The sequence below is a fragment of the Telmatherina bonti genome (genome assembly GCF_933228915.1).
Source record: "Telmatherina bonti genome assembly, chromosome: 13".
Classification (NCBI taxonomy): Eukaryota; Metazoa; Chordata; class Actinopteri; order Atheriniformes; family Telmatherinidae; genus Telmatherina; species Telmatherina bonti.
In genome coordinates this window covers 22,019,635-22,043,519 of record NC_136611.1, presented here as the reverse complement: position 1 = coordinate 22,043,519, position 23,885 = coordinate 22,019,635, and the positions used below count along the sequence as shown (strand labels likewise).

The following is a 23,885-nucleotide window of genomic DNA, read 5'->3' as shown; positions in this document are numbered from 1 at the left end:
TAGCTCACAAGCTAAATAAATATAATGTGTAAAATAAATATATGGTATCCCTTCAAAAGTTATACATTTGTTTAAAAAAATACAGATGAACATATAATGAGAAGAGGGGTAACCATATAGATGTGAGTTGTGGATGTACAGTATGCAAGGACAAGGTTAGTCTTTTTTTGACAGTGTGAAGGTGGCAACATTCTTTCGTTGGGGGTGGCACATATGCCAGTTGTGACAAGAGTCTGGTGTGTGTGTGTGTGTGTGTCCATGTTCGTGATGGGGGGAGTGACACTGATCCCTTGGAAGGCTAAATTTACTCAAGAGTGATAGGGGCAGGTGGATTCAGCTGGGGCAGTGGGGTAGGGGTTGTAGGGCTGGTTGGTAAGAGCCAGACTTGGTTTCAGTTCAGGCAGAGATTGGGGGAAAACACACTTCCCAAATTGGGGTTTCTATTCAAAGCCAGCTGGTCTGGCTTTATTTCATGCAGGACATTTATTTTAAACTCTTCGTTTGTCTCTTTGTCTTTTTTTTTTTCTTTCAGATATCTCATTTTCCACTTTTAAAATGTTATTTTTTTATTTAATCATTTGAACTGGGCCTCAGCTGGTGCTGCAGGGTGTAACTTCCTGGGGAAGCAGTGAAAAGGCACGGGTGAGTTTTCACAGTACACCTTTTCCCTGGTTTTTTTTTTTTTTTTTTTCTCGTCCTAAAAACTTTCTGTAAGTGAACAACCCGAAATTTTCTAGCATAACCCGCACAGCAGGTCATGCCATGTTTAACAGATTAAGCCTTGATTTAAATATTTGAACTGCTCAGTTTAAACATTTCTGAAATGTACTTTGAAACACTGCTGCCTAATTGTTTCATTTTAGTTTTGAAAAAGTTTCTGAAAGATGTCTTTGTAATATAAACCAACACGGAAATGACTTTACTTGTAAGACAAAGTTGAAACTATACACTTAAACAATGTTTACATTGAGTTATTTTCCCTGCTTTGATGAAGCGTGAAATCAAAGAATCTAACAGAGCTTAATGAGGAGTCACATCTCAAACTTTACATCTTATAAGGGCTTGAAAAATGGTAGATTGAGGACCCACACAACTTTGTTTTGTTTTGTTTTTTCGTAAGAGTATATATTAAAATATTGATTTTAAATTTAGCCTTTTTATTTGCCTTTGGTTGGTGTTTTCTCAGTTTATTTTGTAGTAACTTGCTAAATTCCTGAAAAAAAATTGTAAAAAAAAAAAAAAAAAAATTAAACATGAATCATGCAGACTGATCAAGAAGACAAAAAGAAAAAGCAAACAAAAACAAAAGTCAGCATGTAATCCAGCAAAAGGATAGGGTACATTGTCTGCTCGTAGACAAACTTTAAAAAACGTTAACAGTTTAACAGTTACTGAGGTTTTATTCATAAACCTTAATAGGGAAAGCAACGTAAAACATCAGCTGAAATCAAATGTGGTGTTTTAAAGTAAAGACGCTTTAAAGTATTACTTGCTGGGAAAGGAGTCGATTTTAGGTCTACAGTCTGACAGTAACGTGTAGCGCCACCACCGAACCCCTACTTTATGTAAAACAAAATACAGTTTCACAATTAAGTCTTTATTTGAGTAACTTAATTTGAAGTTTGATTTTGGGAATGTTTTTATGTGAAGTCTATATGATTTTAGAGTGTGTAGAATATGAACATTTGCTATACAATTACATGAACTTGAGTCATAATTTCTTTCTCTTTTAACCTGGGGCAGTTACTTTCCTTTCAATCCCCTGAAAGCTGGACCTTAGAAACTTTGACCCAGTTCAGAGGAACTGCTTAGTCCTCACTTATTAGCTTTTCTGCTTCTGAATTCCATGGCTTTGATGGTCAGCGGACTTGAGGATACGTTTTGTTTTCTTTCTCTGTAGGGTGGTGAGCACTCACACTTGCCTCTCTGCCTTTGAAATTCACCTTATCCCATCAGTTCAACCTTAAGCACTGCTATTAGTTTCATTGTTGTTTTTCTTTTTTTTTTTTTTCTATTTGGAATAGTAATAAATGTGTTGAGTATAAACATACATGTATGTATAAACATGCATACATACATACATGCGTACATATGTACATACATATGTATGTATATGTATATATATATATATATATATATATATATATATATATATATATATATATATATATATATATATATATATATATATATATATATTTGTTTGTTTGTTTGTTTTTTTTGTTTTTGTTTTTTAAGAAACACATTATAACAAAATGAAAACCAATTACACATATAAGGGCAATTTCAAGTGCAATGGTATGGAAAGCACCAATATCCAGTTTCTGTGGCTTACAGTAAAAGCATGTAATTTGCTCTTAGTTATCCTTTTTATTCACTTTTCTCATCTTTATTGTTTAACTTTGGAAGACTTCCAGCAATGGTACATCTTCTTTTATAACTTTCTTTCCCTCTACCCCCTGAGCATCATGAGGCCAGAAAACAGTATGACGCTGCGCTGCCATGATACACTGCCTGTGTGCCTGGGCCGCATAAATCTACAAAACACGAGCGCTGGCGCTAGGCAGTTCTTTTGATCTGCGGCTAATCTCAGTTGCATGCCTCCCCTCTGATCATGTATGAATAAGAATGAGTCGGGGGTGATCCTGGAGGTACAAAGAGCTTTAGACGCTGCCGCTTGTCTGCCAAGTTCCACCATGTAGAAAGGGCCTGAGCACATCTTTGCTAGGCCTCGCAATCACACATCTGAGTTGGAGAATCCTCATTTAGACACGCATTATGCTCCACTGTGGTAGCTTTTCTTCACAGTGAGATGTTATCAGCTGCTTGTTAAGACTGTGGGAGAAGCTGCATACCCTTGTAGAGTGATCTTCAATTGGAGGAGGGTCAGCAGATGGAACTTTTGCTGTGTCATGGCTAGTATGGAAATTAGAAACAGCTGACTGTTGTTTTAACTAAACATGGGAGGGGGGGGTTTCTAAATAATCAACTTTATTTGTAAAATCCTCATCCAAAAAGTGACATGAAAATGAGCAGTGAAACAATAACATTAACAGTTCTATGTGATTCTTGATCTAAATATGCTTTTAAAATAGTTCTGCTTTAAATCCCGTTTTCACTACAGTGATACTTGTTGATATATGTGTGCTTGTGTGTGTGTGTGTGTGTGTGTGTGTGTGTGTGTGTGTGTGTGTGTTTGTCAGTGTTAATAGCTGTGTTAAGAAAGTTGTCAGCCTCTTTACCTCCGATGTTATGCTCATAATTTCCTTCCTCAGAAAGGACAGACAGCAGTCTATGCAAACAAGTCCATATTCGTCTTTTATTTTTTATTTTATTGAAGCCAATGCTGTAACAGTCATAGTATTAAATTAGCACTGCACTATAGCCACCAGTTGATCAAGTGAATAACATTAAGCCGTTTATTATACTGAAATCCCTTAATGGGAAATCTTGGGTTCTGATTTTACCTGTGTGTTACATTTTAGTACACAAATCACCAAACATGGTGAACAACTAAGCACCTCCAAACTCAGCACATCACAAATGCATCAACCATCTGCAAAATGTACGAGACCAAATCAAACTTACAAAAACCTATACTGGCAGTTTTCCAGTGCCAGCCATATACCAGACACTAAGAGTTCCTGTGGCGATGTCTAGATGAGCTGCAGCTACTTAGAAGTATGGTGTATTCCACTTTTACATTCTTAACTTAAATATTGCTGTTTCACAAAGCTTTGTCAGCTCTTGAGGAAATGCTGGTGGGCACCCTTTGCACTCCTAAGAAAGAAAAAGAAAAAAAATGGAATCTCCCCTTTGAGGGCACAATGAGAGAGGACAGAAAGAACAATTAAATAACTGTGCCTGCACGAGAGCAGTTCATAGGGAATTACTTTCCAAGCATTCAAAAGGAGGAAAAATCATTAGCAGAAAGCGAGTTTCTTTTTCCCCTCTCAAAGCAATCTAGTGGAAACAAAGAGAACGTTTAGCCCTTGATATATAGACAGAAAGCATTACAGTTATGCGGGTATTCATCTAGAAGACGCAGGAACAGAAGGATGAGGAAAAGAAACATCAGAGCAGGGATTAGCTGAATAAGGGGTAAATTAAAAAGAAAATAATTAAAAATTTTGGTATGTGGGATAATAGTTGCTGATTTTTAATCCCTATTCAAAATGACCTTGCTTAAATTGTTTAGATGATTCCAGCAAATGACATGGTGTAATTCTATTCACCAAATAACATCATGTGTAGGGTTTAAAGATATTGATTAAACTTTGGAAGAAAAATAGAGCTTGTTAACCCCTGTGAAACACCTCTATCCTGTACTGAGAAGGGTGCAGACCTCCCCTGCAGGCTGCACACTTAATTGCAGTGTCTGTGTACAATGTGTAATTTATATTCAACAGATGGCACGCTGATGCTGTTAATGATGTACATTGACATTGAAATATTTTGACTGTAAACACAAACAAGAACTAGTCAGTCAGGTCTGATTTATCAAACATGCATGTCAATGTAATGCGATCTCTTGTCTTCCAAATATCCAGATGTTATTTGGATGTTTGTCTCCTTTGGAATATTCATTAAATTCAAGAAGTGAATTAAGATGTGTTGGTATCTACAAGTACACACACACACACACGTGATACTATATAAGAAAGTGGAAAAGCAACAGGTCTGACCAACAGCGCTGCACCTCAGCCAGTCAGCGCAGTCACAGGACCATGGGGCTGTTCTTGTGATGTAACAAGAGCTTCTGGCAGGATAAAAGAAGACCTTGTTGTTCAGCTTGTGCCTCATCCATAATGTAGAAAAGGTGTACAGACAGAATACTGTTGGTTAAACACAACACGTGAAAATCACATGTGCTCCCTCCTATGTGACACTGCTTGGAAAGAGGTTATTTTGGAACCATGGCATGTTTAAAGCAAGTCTGTCTTTGTTGTTATTTCATATAAGTTTTTACTCTTACTGTAAAGGATGCGTAGCAGGAGGTGTTACTCGGGTATTTTTGAAAGCATATTCACGATGAAAATTGTAGTTTTGAAATAAATGGCTCATTAAGCTGAACTGAAACTGAACCAAAAGAGTCAGCAGAAAGTTATAGTTTTGTCTGCATTTATATTTTTGCTTTGATTTGTTCTCATGAAAAACAAGGAGAAATGTAAAACAAATAAATATCTAATTGTTCCTTATTGAACCACTTAATGTCAACTTCAAAATGTATTAACTATATTTTATAGTAATTTAACTCCTTTTTTATTGCCTACTAAAGTGATTAGATACATGTGAAAATAATTAAAAGCACTGTGGTTAGTGCAGTCAGAGATGTGGCAACAATTACATACTAAAGTCATGTTTATTACAGCTTTTTTTTTTTTTTTTTTTTTTTTTTTTTTTTTACAAGAGAATAGTGTTAGTGATCCCATATTAAACATATGATTTGCTGTAGAAAAGCCCAAGTAGGAATACAAATAAATACTTCTCTGTAACGTCAGAAGTCTTTGTTTTATATATTTAATAGTGGAAGGGTGTTTGATTTCAATTAATTAAGATAGATTTCCCCACCTTTGCTCTCCTAATTACAATGTACAGTGGTAAAACTCCTGCAGCATAATTACTGGTGATATTACCCTCTGAGTTTCATTATAAACCTTATTAATAAGAAGCTTCAAATCAGGTATAATAAAAGGCTTTGGATGACGAACACAAAGACTAAATGCAGATTGTTGGGGAAACGTCTCTCTTCCGTCCCACATAGTGTGAGATGACTTCTAAAGCAGGAATGTTTTTACTCGAGAACTGAACCCAGATGTTGAAGCTCAACATGTACAGAATCATATGAATATCATCTGCTAAAATGAGCAGAAATTGGATTGACGATGAAAAATGAAACATCACACATGCACGTCATACTTAGCACGATTTAATACATTTAAATTACTTTTTTTAATCAAATGATTAAAAAATGTGTTTGATGCATTCTTGAAGTTTGTGCTTGAAAACTTCATTTTATATGAATTTACAGCTGCCTTTGCCATCCTGTTGACCATGAGATTTCATTGGGAAAAATCACTATACTTGTAGTCTTTGAATAAGTAAAAGTATAGTGTATATACTGAGACTCAGGTCTAAAGATATATTTACACTAAGTATGTTCCTCAGAAACCCAAAACTCTAAGGTAGAAAGTGCACAGCAATCTACACACACACATGCAAATGTGAAATCTATAGCTTCACAGCGGTGCCTCAGCTAAAATAGCTTTCAGGTCTCTCTTTCCCCACTGTGACAGCTCTGATAGTTGCATCATGCAGCATCAATCTACTGTCAAAACACCAAAAGTCTCTGTAGTTCATTAGGGAACAAAATCAGAAAGAATAAGTGAAATCTGTAAATACCAGATAAAGCTGGAAGCATCCTCAGATATATCTGACATACAACAACTTCTCGCCGTGTCTTGCCATGCTTCTGTAATAGCTGGCTAATTCTCAGGAGCAGTGAGGCAGAGCGCTTGACAACATCATCTACAGTGACAGGCAGATTGTGTTTTCACGTGAGTATGATCGACAACAGATTGCACTGAGCCCGGGCTGTTCCTGTTTACCCTGGAAATGTGTTTGTGTTTATCTTTTGCTTGAGAGAGGCATTCCTTTCTTTCTCTCTCTCTCTTACCAAAAACATACATATTTTTAGGCAAGTCGTTCAGCATGTCTGTGTGTGTGTGTGTGTGTGTGTGTGTGTGTGTGTGTAGGCGTGTGTGTGTGTGTGTGTGTGTGTATGACGGAGAAAGAATGAGAGAGAGAGAGATATACTGTGAAGTAACTGCCAGGAGAGGCTTAAGAAACAATCCAAGCAAGATCAATATCAGCAAACCGCACTTATGTGTTTGACTTAACATCCAGTTGCAGTTTCCCCTGTTCCCTTTATATGCCAAACCTCACGATGAATTGCATTTACCCAATCGCCTAAGGAGTGTGTATACACACTGCGACATATTGTAATTACATAATTGTTTTGGCAAACTGTTAAACAAAATTTTCTCCATCAGGCTTTGATGTGACTGTCAACCCTCTCTTGAACACACTCCTCGGAGCGTTTAGTTCGGAACAAGACTTATTGCGACTGGGAAAGGGCAACACCTCATGATTTGGTTCATTTTTATCAATGAGAAAAGCTCTAATTTGAGCAGATTTAAGAAGCGTGACGTCACACACCTTGATGTATTGGATGCCATGTTTGAACAAACTGGCAATAAAACCATTAGCCGTCGTTGCCGGATTTAGATGTAGTTGCAAGATTCCCACCCAATAGTCCCTCGAACAAAAGATGCAGTATGTCTCCCCTACTTTGCATTAAATGTATGAGCAATGAAAGAAGCTGTAAGTATGCCTTCACCATAGGTTTATCCCAGTAGACAAGTCATGTATGAATATGCATGAGCCAGTGCTTGCATCGTTTAATGATTTTTCACCATTCAAATGTATTCAGTTCTCAGCCTCCAGTTTATTTCACTCTTATTTTACACAGCTATTAAACACACACACACACACTCACGTTACATTAATGTTAACATACATTTTGCACATACATACAGACACTTACCATTTCCCTGGCAAACTCATCCTTTGTCGCCTTATGTGTTCCTTCCTCACTTCTCCTCTCAGGTGCCCTCGAAAGACTTCTTCAAGCATTGTGAACACTGAAAGGACCTTTCCAATGAACTGCGGGCAGACTGCATAGAGAGTGGGGTCACGTAAGACAGAAGACGAAGGAATGTTGAATGTGGTAAGATTGCATAAAATTACCAATACTTCTCTATATGCCTTTGACAAAGTCATCAGCTGTACACTCGTGGAGGTCTGAGAGAAAAAAGCATGTACAGACAGCAGTATTTCACACATGCTAACATGTAATGCCACTTCTATCTGCCATGTTGCATTTATGAACCCACAGTGTCTAACAGACTACAATTTATTGATTATTATAGAGTTCTGGGGACCAGAGGAAATGCTATTAAAGATTAAAGGGTCAGGTGATGTGAAGGTGGTATCCAGAGTCATCAGACACCAGCAGCTTCAGTTACATGCTGTAATGTCTGCCTGTCAAGCAGATTAGCCAGCTTGATTTATTTATTAACTGTTGTCTTGTCATTTCCTTCCGTGACTCACTGACTGACTGACTAACTGGGTGGCGGACTGCATACATAGTTTATGTTTCACAGGTGAATAAGAAGGTAAAGAGTCGGAAGTCACTTTCTGCCCATTTACACCGCACTTCTATATTTGACTAATGTAATGCAAAGCTAATGAGGGAGGTTTTCGCTGTTTGCCCGTATTTAAACCAAAATGGTTGAATTTAGCTGAATTTAACACTTCCTTAAGAAAAAAAGAGGATCCATGTTAAGCAAAAGCAGACATATTTTGTCTTTCATGACAGCAGATTGATAAAAAACTCCAAAAAGTCATCTAATTGTTCATTATAGTATAACACACTTCATTCATTAAGACAGGCGTTTAAAATCTTTAAACTGATACAGCAACCATATAATGTGAGTATAATAGAACTTTGGTTTTACAAGGCCTATCTGGGATACATCTCTTTACAGAAAGCCACTGCACTGCCTGTCTTGTGTCTTATCTGAAGTGGCAAACTTGCTGTTTTAATTGTTATCTTCACACTAATAGAGTGGATGTTTTGGGATCATTTGGTTGGATGGATAAAGGCTTAGTAATTCCCCAGTGCTTACTGTCTGTGTCAGGGCTTATCTGTGTGAGATAGCTGGGTCCTGGAGAATGATTGGCAGCAGCATGCAGGAGGTGGAAAGTAACTAGTGTCTGAGAAAGAGGGCACTCACAGACATCCAAGCATCCAAGGAACTGCTGAGACTTTTTTTCCCAGTCACTTTCAAAGTCACATGCGACTCTTTGTATTATTTTTATTGTGATGTTGCGTTAAAAGGCATATAGAATCGGATTTCCATCCAAATGAGTGCGGGTGTTTTTCAGTGTTTTCTTGCTTTGTGGAGTTTTTTTGCAACATTGCAATTCATATTCTAATGATATATTCTTAAACATTTGTGTTTATAAAATATCGATGAACAACTTTTATTGTTTGTTTTTGGAAATTAATATCAAGTTTTGAAAGATTTACACTCGGCATGCATGAAGCAAAGTTAATCTGCAACAATACAAACTTTCTAAAGTCGCCTGCAGATGCGTAACGGGCTTTTCATTCAAAGCTTCAACCGCCCCCCCCCCCCCCCCCCCCCCCCCCCCCCCCCCGGCACCCATCATCTAGCGGTCCGTTCTGGGATCCTAATTGTGTCCACTCTGTCAGGTCTGGGGCGACAATAAAGCATTAAGAAAGAGGCTTGGTTCATCAAAGTAGAGTTGGGAAACGTGAGACCGCCCCGTTTCAGGAGTCAAAAAAAGGAGGGAGAAAAAAAAATCGATTATTGCTCCACTCAACGGGAGAGTAGAGAGGGTTTGGGGAAACGCTCGATCGGGATTGTGGGAAGGAACAGAAACAGCGCTTCAACATCACTATCGAGCTGCAGACGTCCAGCACTTCGCCGGCACTACCTCCGTCACAGCCGCTCCACCGAGTCCCGCGCCGCTCACCGGCACCTCGCGGAGAGAACTGGCGAAGCGCCCTCACCGCCTCCAGAGCAGACACTGTCCGATCTCAGAGAGGAGGGGGGAGAGAGAGAGAGAGAGAGAGAGAGAGAGAGAGAGAGAGAGGGAGAGAGAGAGAGAGAGAGAGAGAGAGTACTTTTCTCTGACATTATACAGACTCCAACCACGTACTGTACGTTACTTTTTTTTTTCCTCCCGGCGCCGTCTTCTGCTAAGTTGCGCTCCTGGATTTTAAGTGCGTCTCAGCGAACTCCGTCCCCATCAGGCAGCGACTTCCAGCTTCCTGTCAAACCGCCGGGGCCAAACAACCGGCGGACCGCTTCTTGTTTCTTTCTCATTACCCGGACAAGCTCTCCTGTCAAACAAAGTAAGTACTGCACAAACACTTGCCACTCACTAACACCAGAAACGATGCTTTATGTATTCTTTATTTTTTTCAGAGGGGAACTTGGGGGGTCTATTTTGATGCGCGCTCGTCAACAAAGTACAGCAACTGCGTGTATCGATTTGTTGTGACCTCCGTCGACTTAACACTGGTGACAGCGATGTAATATAATTACAGTTAGACATCAAACAACTGTTTATGGTCTGTTATGTGTCTTAGGTTGTATTGGAGCTATGTCGACCTTGTGCAGCTTTCTCTTGTCCACATGCAGGCGCGCAGTCCTAAAGCCTCAGAAACTGTAAAAGCTGCCGTCTTAAACAGGATACAGTTTTCTCTCTCTCTCTCTCTCTCTCTCTCTCTTGCGCTCAGGAATGATATTAAGAGTTGCACTTGCGTTGGAAAGTGTTGCAATATGCTGTGATATAGGCCTACGTTTTTTATTTTAAAAAAATCAGAAGTGAGAAGAAACTTTTCTTCCAGCGAAAGATTTTTTTTCTTTCTCTTTTTTTTTAATGTGAAGAAAGTATAACGTATCAAACTAAGTTTTAAAGTTTCTAATTTCAAAATAAAGAGAATGCAAATTTGAGAGCAGCTGCAAATAAAATGCCTTACTATAGGGATATAAGTTTCTTTTTTTTTTTTTTAATTATTTATTTATTTCATTTCATGTCGCCTTCGCAAATCAAACCGAGCTGCACCAAAGATGACAATCACCCCGTTGAGCAACGCATGCTGGCATCTTTTATACAGTTGTGCAGGAAAACATGAGTTTACATATTAATTCAGTCCTCATTGCAATACAAGAAAGCACTGTTTGCTAGACACATTTTGATTTTAATTTAGCAAAAAAAAAAAGGACACAATTAATAGTATTGTTAATCAGTTTTTTAGAACAGACTTGACATGTTCAACCTGAGCTACAATTTCTTCTCCGCGACTTTGTGATTGAGATTGACTGAGAAGGAGTGTGATATATTTACAAGGTGAGCTTAGTACAATCTCTTGTGGCTCAACTGAACCTGTTGCAGTGAGGGGATTAAAAATGACAAGATAATTAACTTGTGACAACTTTCACAGGTTGCAGCTTTAGAACTGAATTATTACTTGAATTATTTATGTTTTAACTGTGCATACAGGAGGCCTAAAGATGAAACATGCAGATAAATTCAGGATTGTTCTTTCTAAAAAAAAAAAAAAAAATTATAAAGTAAAACTGCCACAGTACACTTTCTTTTGATTTAAACCGGCTGTGTGACACACAAAGCTGTGGGCATTTAACATATGCTCATTAATATAAACATGAAAGTCTCTCTGTGCTCGTGCTCTTGTGAATTTCCAGTTTTACCAATAGAATTAATTTAATTTGAAAAGTTTAAAAAAGATTGCTGATGTAAAAAGAGCTAAAGTTTCTCAGAATTAGTAGAATTAAGAGAATATTCACAAAACGTTTAGTAATTTACCAGCTATTCGAGTAAAGACACAGACATGCAGAAACATATCCAAGACAGTCTGGAAAAGCCATATCCTAAGTGGCAAAGTGTTGCCTACTATTACAGCATATCAGCGTGATTGGTGTCCGTCTAAAGAACACTTAAGACATTTAGTGCTTCCCTGCTTGAAATGCTTTTCACAGTTATTTCAGTATGAAGAACAACATCCCCCCTATTTCAAGTATTGATAAGATTTATAGTAAAAATTTTCATGTTTTAACAGAATCTAATGTCCTGTGCATTGCTCATTTACCTTTAATAATCTTTTTGTGTCGATGGTTTATTCATTAAAAATATCAGGCTATCAGTCTATTACAAGGATTTTAAACATGACCCTCTCTCTTCTGACCGTCGTCAATGAAGTTGTTCTGTGTGGCCTGTCTGGCCTGTTGCTCTCTTGGGATTTAGCGTTAGGTTAATCCGCTCAGAGGAAGGTGAGCACTCGCATGTGGACCCACGATTACACACAGAGGACTCTGTCAGCCAAGCTCTGTAATCTCAGAGACCCTTCAGAAACGCACACACATCCACACATGCAGTGAGCAGACATACACCAATGGATATACAAAAGCATATTCCATCTCTGTCTCTGCGTTAAACACACACATGCATTGCATGCACGCATCAACACCCACACTATCTGGCCTGCGCTGTTTTTGTTTCTTATTCTCTTAAGTCCTCTCCCTCTTGACAAACCATTTGGGATTTTGGGCGCTGATTCACAAAAGCAACAGTGACAACACACTCTTACCCTTCTCACAGAGGGGGATTAGAAGGTCACGTGTCCCTGTGATTGGCCAGGGCATTGAGCCGATTGTCAGGGCACTTTGCTGTACACCAGGGGCTCAGTAAAGCTTTAGTTAAGTGAGAGGAAGGGACACAATGTATGCTGTGGTCAGAGTTTTACAGGCTTTTGCCATGTGTTGCAAAAGTACTCAGACAAAATAAGCAGTGGATGAACTACTGCTAAAACCTTCAATCATAATCATGTTGTTTTATAAACTGCCTATTAATATGATTTTAAAATCAAATTTTACCAAATGATGAAGATACTAATGGGGAGGAGAGGGTTTATTTCTGAGTGCTGCAAAATGTTTTTTCATTGAGCTTGTCTCTTTAAAGAAATTAAATAAAAAAAAAAAGAAAGATATAAATAAAAGGTCAACTTTACCACGGCACTGTCTCAGAGTATAGATAGGTAATGCTGCACAGAAAGCAGGTTTCAAGATTCTTTCCTCATGGAAAACCAAATCTTTGAAAACATTATCCTTAATGGAAACATCAAAGGTATTTATGTTTAAGCAAATAGTCTTTTTTTCACTAATGGTTTCAAATATTTTGGAAGGAGTCTGCAGAGTTTGCTCAGTTAAACATCAGTAAAACATTTATTTGCAGATTGCCGGTTGGCAAGATCTAGAGGAGAGATATTGAGAAAGCTGTAATTGGACTTCATGCCCTTTAGCTTAAATGAGAAAGTAATATAAGAGGCAATTGTAGACAATTATATTTATGTAAGGCCTCTGAATTATGAGAATAACATCTTAAACGTTTGAGAGAAATCCCAGAATAGGATCTAGAATATTCTGGTTTAGCTATATACGTAGGTACATTTATACAACACAAACAATAATCAAATATAAAACTATTTGAAAATTCTTTTTTTTGTTGTTTGTTCATTTTTAGTTATTGTCTTTTTTGGTCAACAGGGGACAATTCTTTATAATAACTTTGCTTGTTTTTCATCACACTATTTGCTCTTTTGCAACACAGTCCTTTAAAAAAAAAATGTTTTTAGTACTCCCAATGAAAAGTGAAAACTCATCTTCCCATATATTTATTTATCTTTTTATTTTTCCCATTTTAGCACACGTGTCTTTCATTGTTTAAACTGTTGAGCATGTTAAAAACATCCAAATGTGTGTTACCTTACAGGAGTATTCTCTATATCTTAATAAGAGCTTCAATTAATCATAAAACTAAAAGAAAAAAAAAAGGAAACAACAACACAATAATAATAACATTAATAATAATGATAATAATAATAATAACAAAAAGAATTCAAAGTAAATAACGCAGTCCTTGAATGGTTTGTGGTGGATAGAATGCATATATTTGAATATGTCCTGGTTTTTGCATAATGATGCAAAGTATTCTTCTGTCTCTATCTAGTAATTAGCAGTGACGTTCAGCAACTTTCTCTGTATGCTGTAAGTGGATGGGGGTGTGTGGGGTATGTTCACTGGGGTGTTAAAGATCACAGAGGAATATATCAGTCTTTGATGTTTAATTGTATTGTAAAACACACTTTAGAATATTTCTGCATAAAGTAGACTTCTGGCTGTGCTGTGCTTTGTGTTTGCTGTTTCTTTGTGCGTTTGTCTGTCAGTATGTGCTGTGTGTCTGGGTGGTGTGTGCGAAAGCATGCACACATTCAAGTTTGTGTCTTGTCTCTGTGTTTGTGGGTTAGAATGTTTGTGCTTTTCTTTTGTTTTTTTTTTGTTTTTTTTTGTGTCTCAGTTTTTACGAGGTTGTTGCTGGTGTAAATTCAAATGAAAATGCATGTTTTTCTTTTCTTTATTCTCACACTGAAGAGGGGTTGGATTTGATGTCTAGGATGATGGAGCAGTCTGGAAAACAGTGTCAGTGTGAGGGGCTGAAAAGGCAAACCGAGAAGACAGATGCACATGAAAACAGAAGAAGACGCACACAGAGAAAACATTGACAGGAATTTATTTGAGCTGTGTGGTTGGTTAAGAGCGGAGCGACAAAACGGTTGCCCTCTGATCAGGTATTCTTCATTAAAGGGTGATGCTTTGTGATGTCATGCTTAACACACTGATCTAGATGAACAGGATGTCCTGCCTTCTTCATCCTGTTTCCTGTTTCCTGCCTGGGTCGTTGGTCATTATTACAGCAGCTGCCTGCTGGGTGGTCTGCGCGCCGCAGTGCTGACCACACAATCATATCGTCAGCTTTAGCCCACCTAAAGAGACACCCAGAACACCTCACCATACTTGAGGCTTGTTCACAGAAATATTTGGACAGGGAGAAAGTCTTGGTAGGCAAGAAAGCTGGAGGAGTGCAGCGAGCAGAAGACATAACGATAAGACAAAGAGAAACATTTAGAGTAGAGCAGAGGTAGGATTTCTTTGTTTAAACACTGGCTGATTCAGATCAGAATGGATGCTTCAGTATCATTTAGATGATAAAATGAAAGCTAACATATTTATGAAATTGTTCATAAAGTGTCGTTCACGACTAAACACTTTGCTTTGCATGTCTATCACAGAGAGTTCGGAGTTTAGACGAACACATAGAAAATGACAGAGTTAATGAATAATACTGAAATACTTGTTTCATGGGTTTGACAAGTCCAGAAGTTATTGGCTGGCTTTTTAAGTGAGTTTTACAGTCTCATTTGGATTAGAACTGCTTGCTGTCCATTTCTTTAAAAGTAGCAACATTAAGCATAAGTATATGCTTAATGTTGAAGTGTTGTACCTGACCTGTATTCACCATATCCCTTTGGTGTGGGACCCATTTGGAATGCACCCAATGCCAGCAAAAAGAGAAGAGGTGTGGAGAAGGGGGAGCAAGTGAAGGAAAAAATGCAGAAATGTGTTCCAGGGGCTGTAATTTATCTTTGTCACAACTGCAACATAGCCGAGTCATTCGGCAACAGAGTCCAGTGAGACTCACAGAGGTAGCTCTGTGCCGTGGCCTCACACAAGCTCACATCCATCTGAAAGCCCGGCTTCTCGGCTGCCACAATCCATGCTGTTGCCGCCGCTACTGCGCCCCATCCACGCTGCTGCTCAGCCTCATGTTGCTATTAGGTATTTTTAGCAGATCTTGTGTGTTCACTCTGACTTCACAGGAATTTTACCAAGTCAGGCTTTCATGCAATGTCACTTTTGCCATTAAAACAATGTTGCGCCAAGTCTCTCATGACCGTCATCAAGACGGATATGTTTATCTTTTCCCATCTGCTCTAAGAAAGAATGTTACAGCTTTAAATGCAGTGCTTTTCACCTTAATCTTAGAAATCAAAGCTGTAAAATCAGGGTGTGACTATTCAACTCCAAGGGAACTTCACTTTTTGAAAATACTACCCAGAAAATAAAAACTATCAAAAGCAAGGCTACAAAGCCCACAGCTAAACCAGACGCTGTCTTGCCAAAGTCCACACGACTGTTCCTTTCCACTGTCATCTGTGCCATTCCCACACCAAAGACCGGCCTATGAAATAATGTTCAGCACAGGCTTGTTGTGAGCACTTCAGCCACATAGCTGACCATAAAAAGTCAGGAGAAATCAGGAAAAAGAGATGCAGGACAATATGCTAGGAAAAAAAAATTAAATGTGTTCAAACTTTGCAGCTAAACCATTTTTGAAATCAAACTTAAAAATCAGCATAACATACAGCAATATGAAAGCACCCTGAGGGTGGAGATGAGTGAAGCAACGCCTACCCCACACCCTGTCATTTTTATTCTTTTTCTGCTTCTTTTTTTTTTTCCTCCTTTTTCTCGTTCCACTGTGATGTATGACTTTTTCCTACAGTGGCTCTTCCAAAGTGCAGCTCGTGATGTCATTAATTTTATTCATACTTTATGGATGCTCTGTCTGGGGGGAAAAAAAAAAAAAAAACGAGAGAAAACGAAGAGGGACGAAGTGCAAAGAGAGGGAGGAAGATGGAGAGAAAGAGAGAGGACCGGTGAGAAAGAGAGAGAGAGAGGAGAAGCGATGGCGTTGCGGAAGGAGATTTTCAGTGCAGTTGCATGTATAATGAATGAGGGGGCACTTTGTTTGAAACTCCAGCCTGGCGCTTCACTTCAAGGTTTGCTGGGCAGAGTGGGGCCTTGTGATCTCACACCAGCCACTCTCTTTATCCTGCCAATAGATGCTTTCACCTGGCACTGTGGTTCAACCCAGTGGAAAAACAAATAACCTTGTGTGTAGAAGAGACAACCCCCCCCCAACCACCACCACACACGCAATGGGTAGTGACAATGGAGCAGGGGATTGGGTGGAAAGGGTGAGAATGGGTGAGAGAGGAAAGAGGTGAGTTTGTATACCAGCACCGTTGCAATGACGGCCAGACGATACCGAGGAGAATACTGGCACCGAGCCCACACTTCCTAAATAGTGCTCTCTACAGAAATAGCTCAGCCTCGATATTGACTTTCGTCTTCTTTGTATGTGTGTGCATTATTGTGTTTTCGTGTGCACACGTTTGCTCAATAGGACAACGTAGTTGCATTGTCTTGAAGACTTTTTCACTTTCACTTCTTTGGGGACATAGATTTTTCTTCTTCTTCTTCTTCTTGTGTGTTTGTGTGTTTGTATGTGATTGCGTAAGTTTGGGAGTTTTTATTTTCCATCATCAGTGTGGGTAAAAATGGCCTCTTGTCTTATTTTTGGACCGGCGCTGGACTCATGCTTTTAAAAATAGCTGAGGAAGTGCGGGGGATACCTGTCGTGGCTCCAGCCTCCCTCCACCAGAGTCCCAGTTCCTCCACATCACATCCATGCACCGCCGGCCCACTCCGGGCGACAGCAGAGCAGCCCCCTCTGGGGCCAAGCAAACAGGATGGGATGCAGATTGAGGGTGTGAGAAAATCAGTCTCTGGAGTTAAACACTAAAGGGCTTCCAGTTAAGCAAGAGAGGACTTAACCAACTCTGACACATTTTGTCCAGATTAAAAAAAAATCACAGACTAATTTCTCTTCACCAGTGCTGAGCCTTGTGTAAGGCTCAAACAAGAGTGTTAAGATTGAATACAGCCGAATGTCTTCAAAATGAGAACACATAGTCTACATGGGTAAGGTCAAAGGGTGGATTCCTCTCTTTTCCACCGTATTTGGGCAGAGGTGTCGTAGTAATTTCATATTTATGTCTCAAGCAAATGCCACGAGAACAGCAATGCCAGTGTTAAGTTTCTGTGCTCCACTTCTCACTCTGTCCTTCACGTTCTGCTCTCACTCTGAGCCCATGATTTTTAACTCCAAGTTTGTGAAGGCTGTGGAAGCTTTGAAGTGACAGTGCATTTAATAAAAAAGATGTTCGCAGCAAGGATACACCTGACTTATGACAGTAGACCTTCGTCACAGTTTGACAGTTATCTATTATTGAAAGGGTAAAACCCCTGGTCCAAGTATTTTCATGTCCTAATTAAGTAGAGAAATGACAATGTTGTTGGTTAATCATGTTACCCATCACAGTGCATCACACTCTTACTATATACGGTCCGATTATTGGAGCCACATTATCTGATGTTCTTTCATCTGTAATTCTGAAAAGTGTGTGTCATCTCTACGGCATCCTACTAGAAGACATTGTTCACCATCTGAATGAGTGACACTCTGCATCTTTGCCTCTCATAATAGGAACTCTATAATCATATTATGAGTGGGTCAGAGAAAGAGAGAGTGAGCCTTTGAAAAGCTTTACTCCCCTTGGTCGACTGTCTCTTTACACAGCAAATATCTTCTTTTTTTTTCCAACTGTAACCCCCATTCCCACCCCACTCACTTTCTGTGCGCAGGGAATTGTGCCGCCTTTTGTTAATGTGCTTTTGACGGCTTAATTTGATAAGCAGGCGACTTTTTTTTAAATTTTTTTAATTTTTTACAGAAACCTTGGACTGTTCTCATGAAGAACATTTTTTTTTTTTTTTCCTCCTCCCATGTTCTTCAACATGCTGCCGCACACTCTGTCGATGACCCAGTTCTGAGAGATGGTCGAAAACAAGGAAGAGCAATACAAATTCCCCAGGGAGTTTAAAGGAGAGAAAGTAGAGGGTAGTGGATAAGGGCTAGGGAAGGATAGAGTAAGAAAGGATGCGTAAGTAAAAGATAAGTAAAAGAGGCACTTGTGAGAAGTTAGCTCAGACGCTTTTCCTTCATCTATCTCCCACTCACTTCCCCTTCAGTTTTCCTGCTCTTGCGCTCAGCAGCCTACCTTCTTGGGCTCCTCTTCCCTGTAGCTTAATCGGAAGAGAAACGCTGGGAACGATAGTGGGGATTAGCTTCCACTGCTCACCAGTTCCCCTTGGTTAAGTACACGTGTAATGAGTTGTTTATTTGGGATAATGCACAGTAGGCGCAGCAGAAGCCCAAAGCTGCTCACCTCCCTCCTTCACTGCTTATACAGATACATGTACACACTCTCTCTCACACACACACACACACACACACACACGCATAAAGTCAATCTATAAAACAGCCAGAAATGTACATGTATCAAACATGGTGTGAACACTAACATGTGCAGGTATGTGCACATATATTCGCTTTCTCACACTCAACCCTGCTACAAATACACCCTCCCATAGAAATTCCCACACACAGCTGTGATGCAGGTCACTTGCTAAGGAGAAAAATGGGCAGTTTGTAGTTAAAGGGCTCAGTTAAGTTTGTGTGTGTGTTTGTGTGTGTTGTATGTTCTCAGGCCTTCCATGGGTCATAAGGCCGGGGAATTTTTCTCAGGGTGAAGGGAAGGGGAAGGAATTGAATGATATGAGAAAAATGAAGGGAAGAACCAGAAGTATGAAAGGGAATAAGCTGTGCCCACCAGCCTGTGCATGTGTCCAGTGCTCTTGTGTGCATGCGCATCAAGTTTGTGTCTATGTACATGAAGTGGAAAAAGCTGTTGCCTTGTGGAGGGGACGTGCTCTGCTATCATTAGCATGGGGGTTGGGGAAGGAGGGGGGCAGGGGAGGTTATGTGAACGATGCAGCTGTGCTTGCAGCAGAGGGATTTGACTGTGTGTGTGTGTGTGTGTGTGTGTGTGTGTTGGGGGGGGGGGGTGACTCCAAGCAGCCAGGTCCTTCACTGAACCACCAGCTTACAAAGCAGATGAGAAGAGCAAAATTCAACCAAGCCGCAAAATACAACTCTCCGCTGCCCCCTCTGTCCACAGTTCTTCAATCCCCCCCACTCTATCACTCCACCATTCCTCCACTTTAGCCCTTTATTTCCCAAATAGGAAGGATAAATAAGTAATGAATGATGTTTGATGGCGAGGATAAGAGGGCAAGAGAAAGGAAAAGGAGGAAAAAGAAACAGTTATGATTTATACACAGAGCCAAGTCGGCTCTTCTTGCGATTTTATTTTCCATTTCTATCTCTGATTTCAGTCATAACATCTTCCCAACTCTAACATTTGCACATAATAATAATGACAACTGTTTATAACTATATTATAAGTATATATAAATCTATTTGTGCTGTTTTGGTTTGCAGGGTTTTTGTTCATGGGATTTCCCCACAACTTGACTTACAATCGTAAAATCACTCAAATTTGTTTAAGGTGTCCTCTTTGCCTCTTGTCCTTGCCAAAAATGCTGGAGCCCACGTAGAGAAAGGGTGGTGAGGCACACGAAAAACCTGAACTTGCTTGTCAACCCGTGTGATCAGTCGCAGCAGAGAGACGAGGCAGCGGTGGCTGAGAGACGACAGAACACAGAATGGCATCGGCGTGCGATGCTAATGCATTCAGCCTGCCACCGTATCCAACAACAAGGCAAAATATCACACGACTCACTTCACAAGATGTTCCTACAACAACAACATCAACAACAACAGACATACAAACACGCACACTCGCACAGACATGCAGTCACACACACATGCATAAATAACCCCACACATTGTGTTAAAAACCAACCACGAGGAACAAGAATATGAAAGCAAACAAACAAGTCAGAATGTAAGCAACTTGACTGTGACTTTTTGACAGAAAAATAAATGAAGAATGAAAAAAACAAAACAAAAAGAAAAAACACCTTTTGTTTCATGAGAAAGGGAGTTAAAATGCGGTGGTGCACCAGACGTTCGCATTCTGAGGTGAAAGAAAAAGGCTGAGAAGAAAAAAAAAGAAAAAAACTTGTGGTTTCTGGCAGATTTTAGCATAAGTGTGAGCTACATCAAGTACAATGGTGAGTGTTGAGCTAAAAATAGACTGTGGTCATCCTGCTTCAGCAGGAGGGGTCGTCTGTGTGTAATACAGCTGCCTTCACTGTAGCCACATCTTGAGAGTAAAGGCACTCTGCCAAAGCTTGTAGATTCACAGCAGTAATTTAATATTTGTTTGTCTCTATTATTTCATTCTCCCCCATTCTCCTTCCCTAACTGTCTCTTGCTTATGGGGCTTGAGTAACAGTGTGCCTTATCAGATTACTGGGTCTGAGGTCTCTTTCAAACCTCTCTGCCATCTTGATGTTGTGCAGCTGTGCAGACTCTTTAATCATACGCTATCTTTTTTCACTCACCCTCTCCTCCTCTCCTCCCTTCTTTTCGTCCTCCCTCCTCCCCTAACATATGTTAATTGGCTGCTTTCTGTGACAAATTACGAGCGCTCACTTTGATGAGGTCGGGTTGTGATGGTGCTGGGAGTGGAATACAGTGGAACTGCCAGACCCTCACCAGTTCCCCCTTTAACCACTCCAAAAAGGAGTGCGGCACCCAGCCGATGACTAATGAGAGGCTTGGACTTGGTCTGGCCTGGCTCTAGCCTTGGTGGGGCCACTCCCCTAAACAGAGGCTGATCTGTAGGTACCGTATGCTGCCGCACGCCCTCCTTACTGCATACGACTGCATACAACCTTTTGCCTCATGCAATCCACCACCAGTTCTCCTCTGGGAACTATAACACACTGTGAGAGTAGAGGAGCTCAGTCCAGATTAGGCTAGAAAAGATTCGTTTTTTTTTTTTTACTTGCACATGTTGTATCAGTTTATCATTACCTCGGCAAGATTCTCTAAATGCATATCACTTTTTTGTTTTAATCAAATACTTTATGTTTGAAGACACCTACGATGGACTTGGAAAAAAAGAAGCAGAAAAGCAGCATAAATTATAGATGCGCTGCATACAACTTGTGTCTCAAGTTTACATTGAGTGTACGTGCGTGTGTGTGTGTGTGTGTGTTTGTCTGTGGTGAGGAGACATTGCCTGGAAACATTAAACCGCCCTTTCTTAAACAAACACTAACAGTGGAACAATCTCTGTTTAATGGTGCTCGGCGTCAACAGGGAAACAATGCTCACCAATAATCAGCACAATCATCGTGTGGTTAAAAAAAATAAAGGGAGAGAAACTGACATCATTGGAGAAGGTTTTTTTTTCTGTCTTTTTTTTTAAAATTGTCTATGGTTCAATCTGTTCTGCTGTTTCTTTTGCTCATTCTTCTACTTCTGCCTCTTTTTCTCTGTCACAATCACTCTCCCTCCCTACTCTGTGATCTAGGTTACTTGGTTTCCTAGCAGAGCGCAGGGACCAGAGGAGGAAAAAAAAGCAAGCAAGAAAGAAAAATCAGAAGGTCGAATCTATGAAGGACATCCTTGTTGAAGTGTGTAACCTTCTACTTCTCTGCAAATTACCCACACACTGTGCATAGGCTCAGAGCAAAGCTGTGGTTCCCATTTCAGTTCAGCAAGCCTGTGACCATAACATGTAATGCTATTGGAGTGTCACAACAGGGGCAAGAGGGACAGATGTCCCGTTGCAGCTGACTACCAAACAAACTAACTAATGAATAAATGACTTAATGTCATAGCATGTTTCTGGGATCTAAACTTTTTGAAGAAGTGAGACATGGAAACATAATATTTTCCACAACTTCCTCATAGATGTGCCACATGCTGAATTAGTTACAACAAATAAACCCCAAAATGGGAAATCAATCCACCTACATCTTCCCATCAACAAGCATTCAAAATGGATCACAGCGCTTAAGCAAGCACACATTTCCATAACCACAAAGCTGTCAGATTCTCACACACATATCTGCATCCATACTCTACTGTGAAAGGGTGGCAAAATGAACCTGGTGAGGAAAAGTGCACCAGGCACCTTGTGGTTGCATGAGGCTTAGCCATGTTAGCATTAGCCTGCGGGTCTTAATTGAGGCCAGGAGGGAGCATTTAATAATTGCTGTCACAAGATCAAATTTAATTCTCCTCTCTTCGCTGCCACCACTGCTGTAGGGTAGAGTGAAACAAATTGTCATCAGAGATTTCTAAATGAACAAAGCTTTTAATTAGGGTGATTAGAATACGGTGGCAAAGAAAAGGAGTAAAGGGTGGGGGTGTGATGAAATCATCAGTGTATTGTCTTAACCATGATGTCTTGTGGTGATACAGTATAGAGTGCCAGTTGGGGCACACAACTGCTGGGAAGCTGTTTTTCCTCATAAGTAAGCAACCTTGTAGAAATGGTGTCATAAAGGACTTGCTAAATTATTTTTCCCACTTATGTGGGGTGACAAAGACAATGAGCGGTTCAGAAGCAGCATCTTTTAAATTAATAATCAAAGTACACTTTGGACTATAGTTGGCAGGGAGCAGCTTGTAGATGAAAGAAATACGCACTCTTACCTTTCATTACATTTGGCAAATAAATTTGATTTGTTAAATGTTTGTGAAATAAATTGCTTTGAATTTAACCAGGATTATGTTTTCTTTATCAAATATAACATACCTTATAATTGTTGTTTCATTTTTTTTTTTGTATTTAGCTTTTTTTGACAGCAAAAACTCCAAAATTTCCATTTAGAAAAGTAATTTATTCATACCCCATTCTGTCCAGTAAAGCAACTCCCCCATAAGAAGCATGAGGGAAGTACTTATATGCATTTCCACATCAGGGCAGAAGTCGTCTTCTCTAGAGTATGTCATCGAGACTGACGTGCATTCCATCATTTGCACATTATTTTGCTATAACACTTCTTACTTCCTGGCCAGGTTTGTTAAAATTAGAAAATAATGATGATTTAAGCTGAAACAAATCCTTCTTCTTATGAGTCAACGGTCACCATAACAGATATCATTTTACAGGTTACAAAGGTTACAATGAATAACCATCATTTGTTGATGGACTTTCTAGCACTTGCTTACAGATAGAAAATTAAATATTTGAAGACATGAAATATTTTGTTCACTATACTGCAGTCACCATTATTGATGCAATTTTTATTCATCACATGTTGTTCCTCTCACCACCTAGAAGTGGAACATCCTTTGAATTTAATTATATACAATATCTGTTTGAATGCATGTACGCCGTGTAGACACATTTTAGGGTAAAGAAAAGTCTCAAAACGTTTGCAGAATATGAGGCAGGAGGAGCTATAATTAAGTATACGCTAGGGTCAGCTTTGTAGAATTCTTTGTAAATGACATGACATCTAAAAATGACTTGACAAATTAACCTCATTGTATAAACTTTTTTTTTTCTCAAATTCTTTAAAATATTAAAATCTGATCTTACGGAAATTATTCAGAAGACGTGCGCTGCAACAAAACAAAGATTCGATGTACCGGTGTTACAACTGTTGCTGGTTTAGACATTTAACATAAACAATCAT

The 23,885-nt window shown here is 39.5% G+C and overlaps 1 protein-coding gene across 12 annotated transcripts in view; it reads left to right on the top strand.

Annotated features, from left to right (window-relative positions):
• The first annotated feature begins 400 nt into the window (after positions 1-400).
• Positions 401-23,885, top strand: part of mef2cb (myocyte enhancer factor 2cb) — a 67,344-nt gene continuing 43,859 nt past the window's right edge. For 10 of the 12 annotated variants that reach the window (XM_079250996.1, XM_079251005.1, XM_079250997.1 and 7 more), the window contains exons 1-2: positions 401-642; positions 7,669-7,789. The gene's annotated coding sequence lies outside the window, so the exon portion shown is untranslated. Of the gene's footprint in view, positions 643-7,668; positions 7,790-9,822; positions 10,007-21,765; positions 21,870-23,885 lie in introns of those variants that run through there. The other 2 variants (XM_079250999.1, XM_079250998.1) reach the window with 2 other exon arrangements.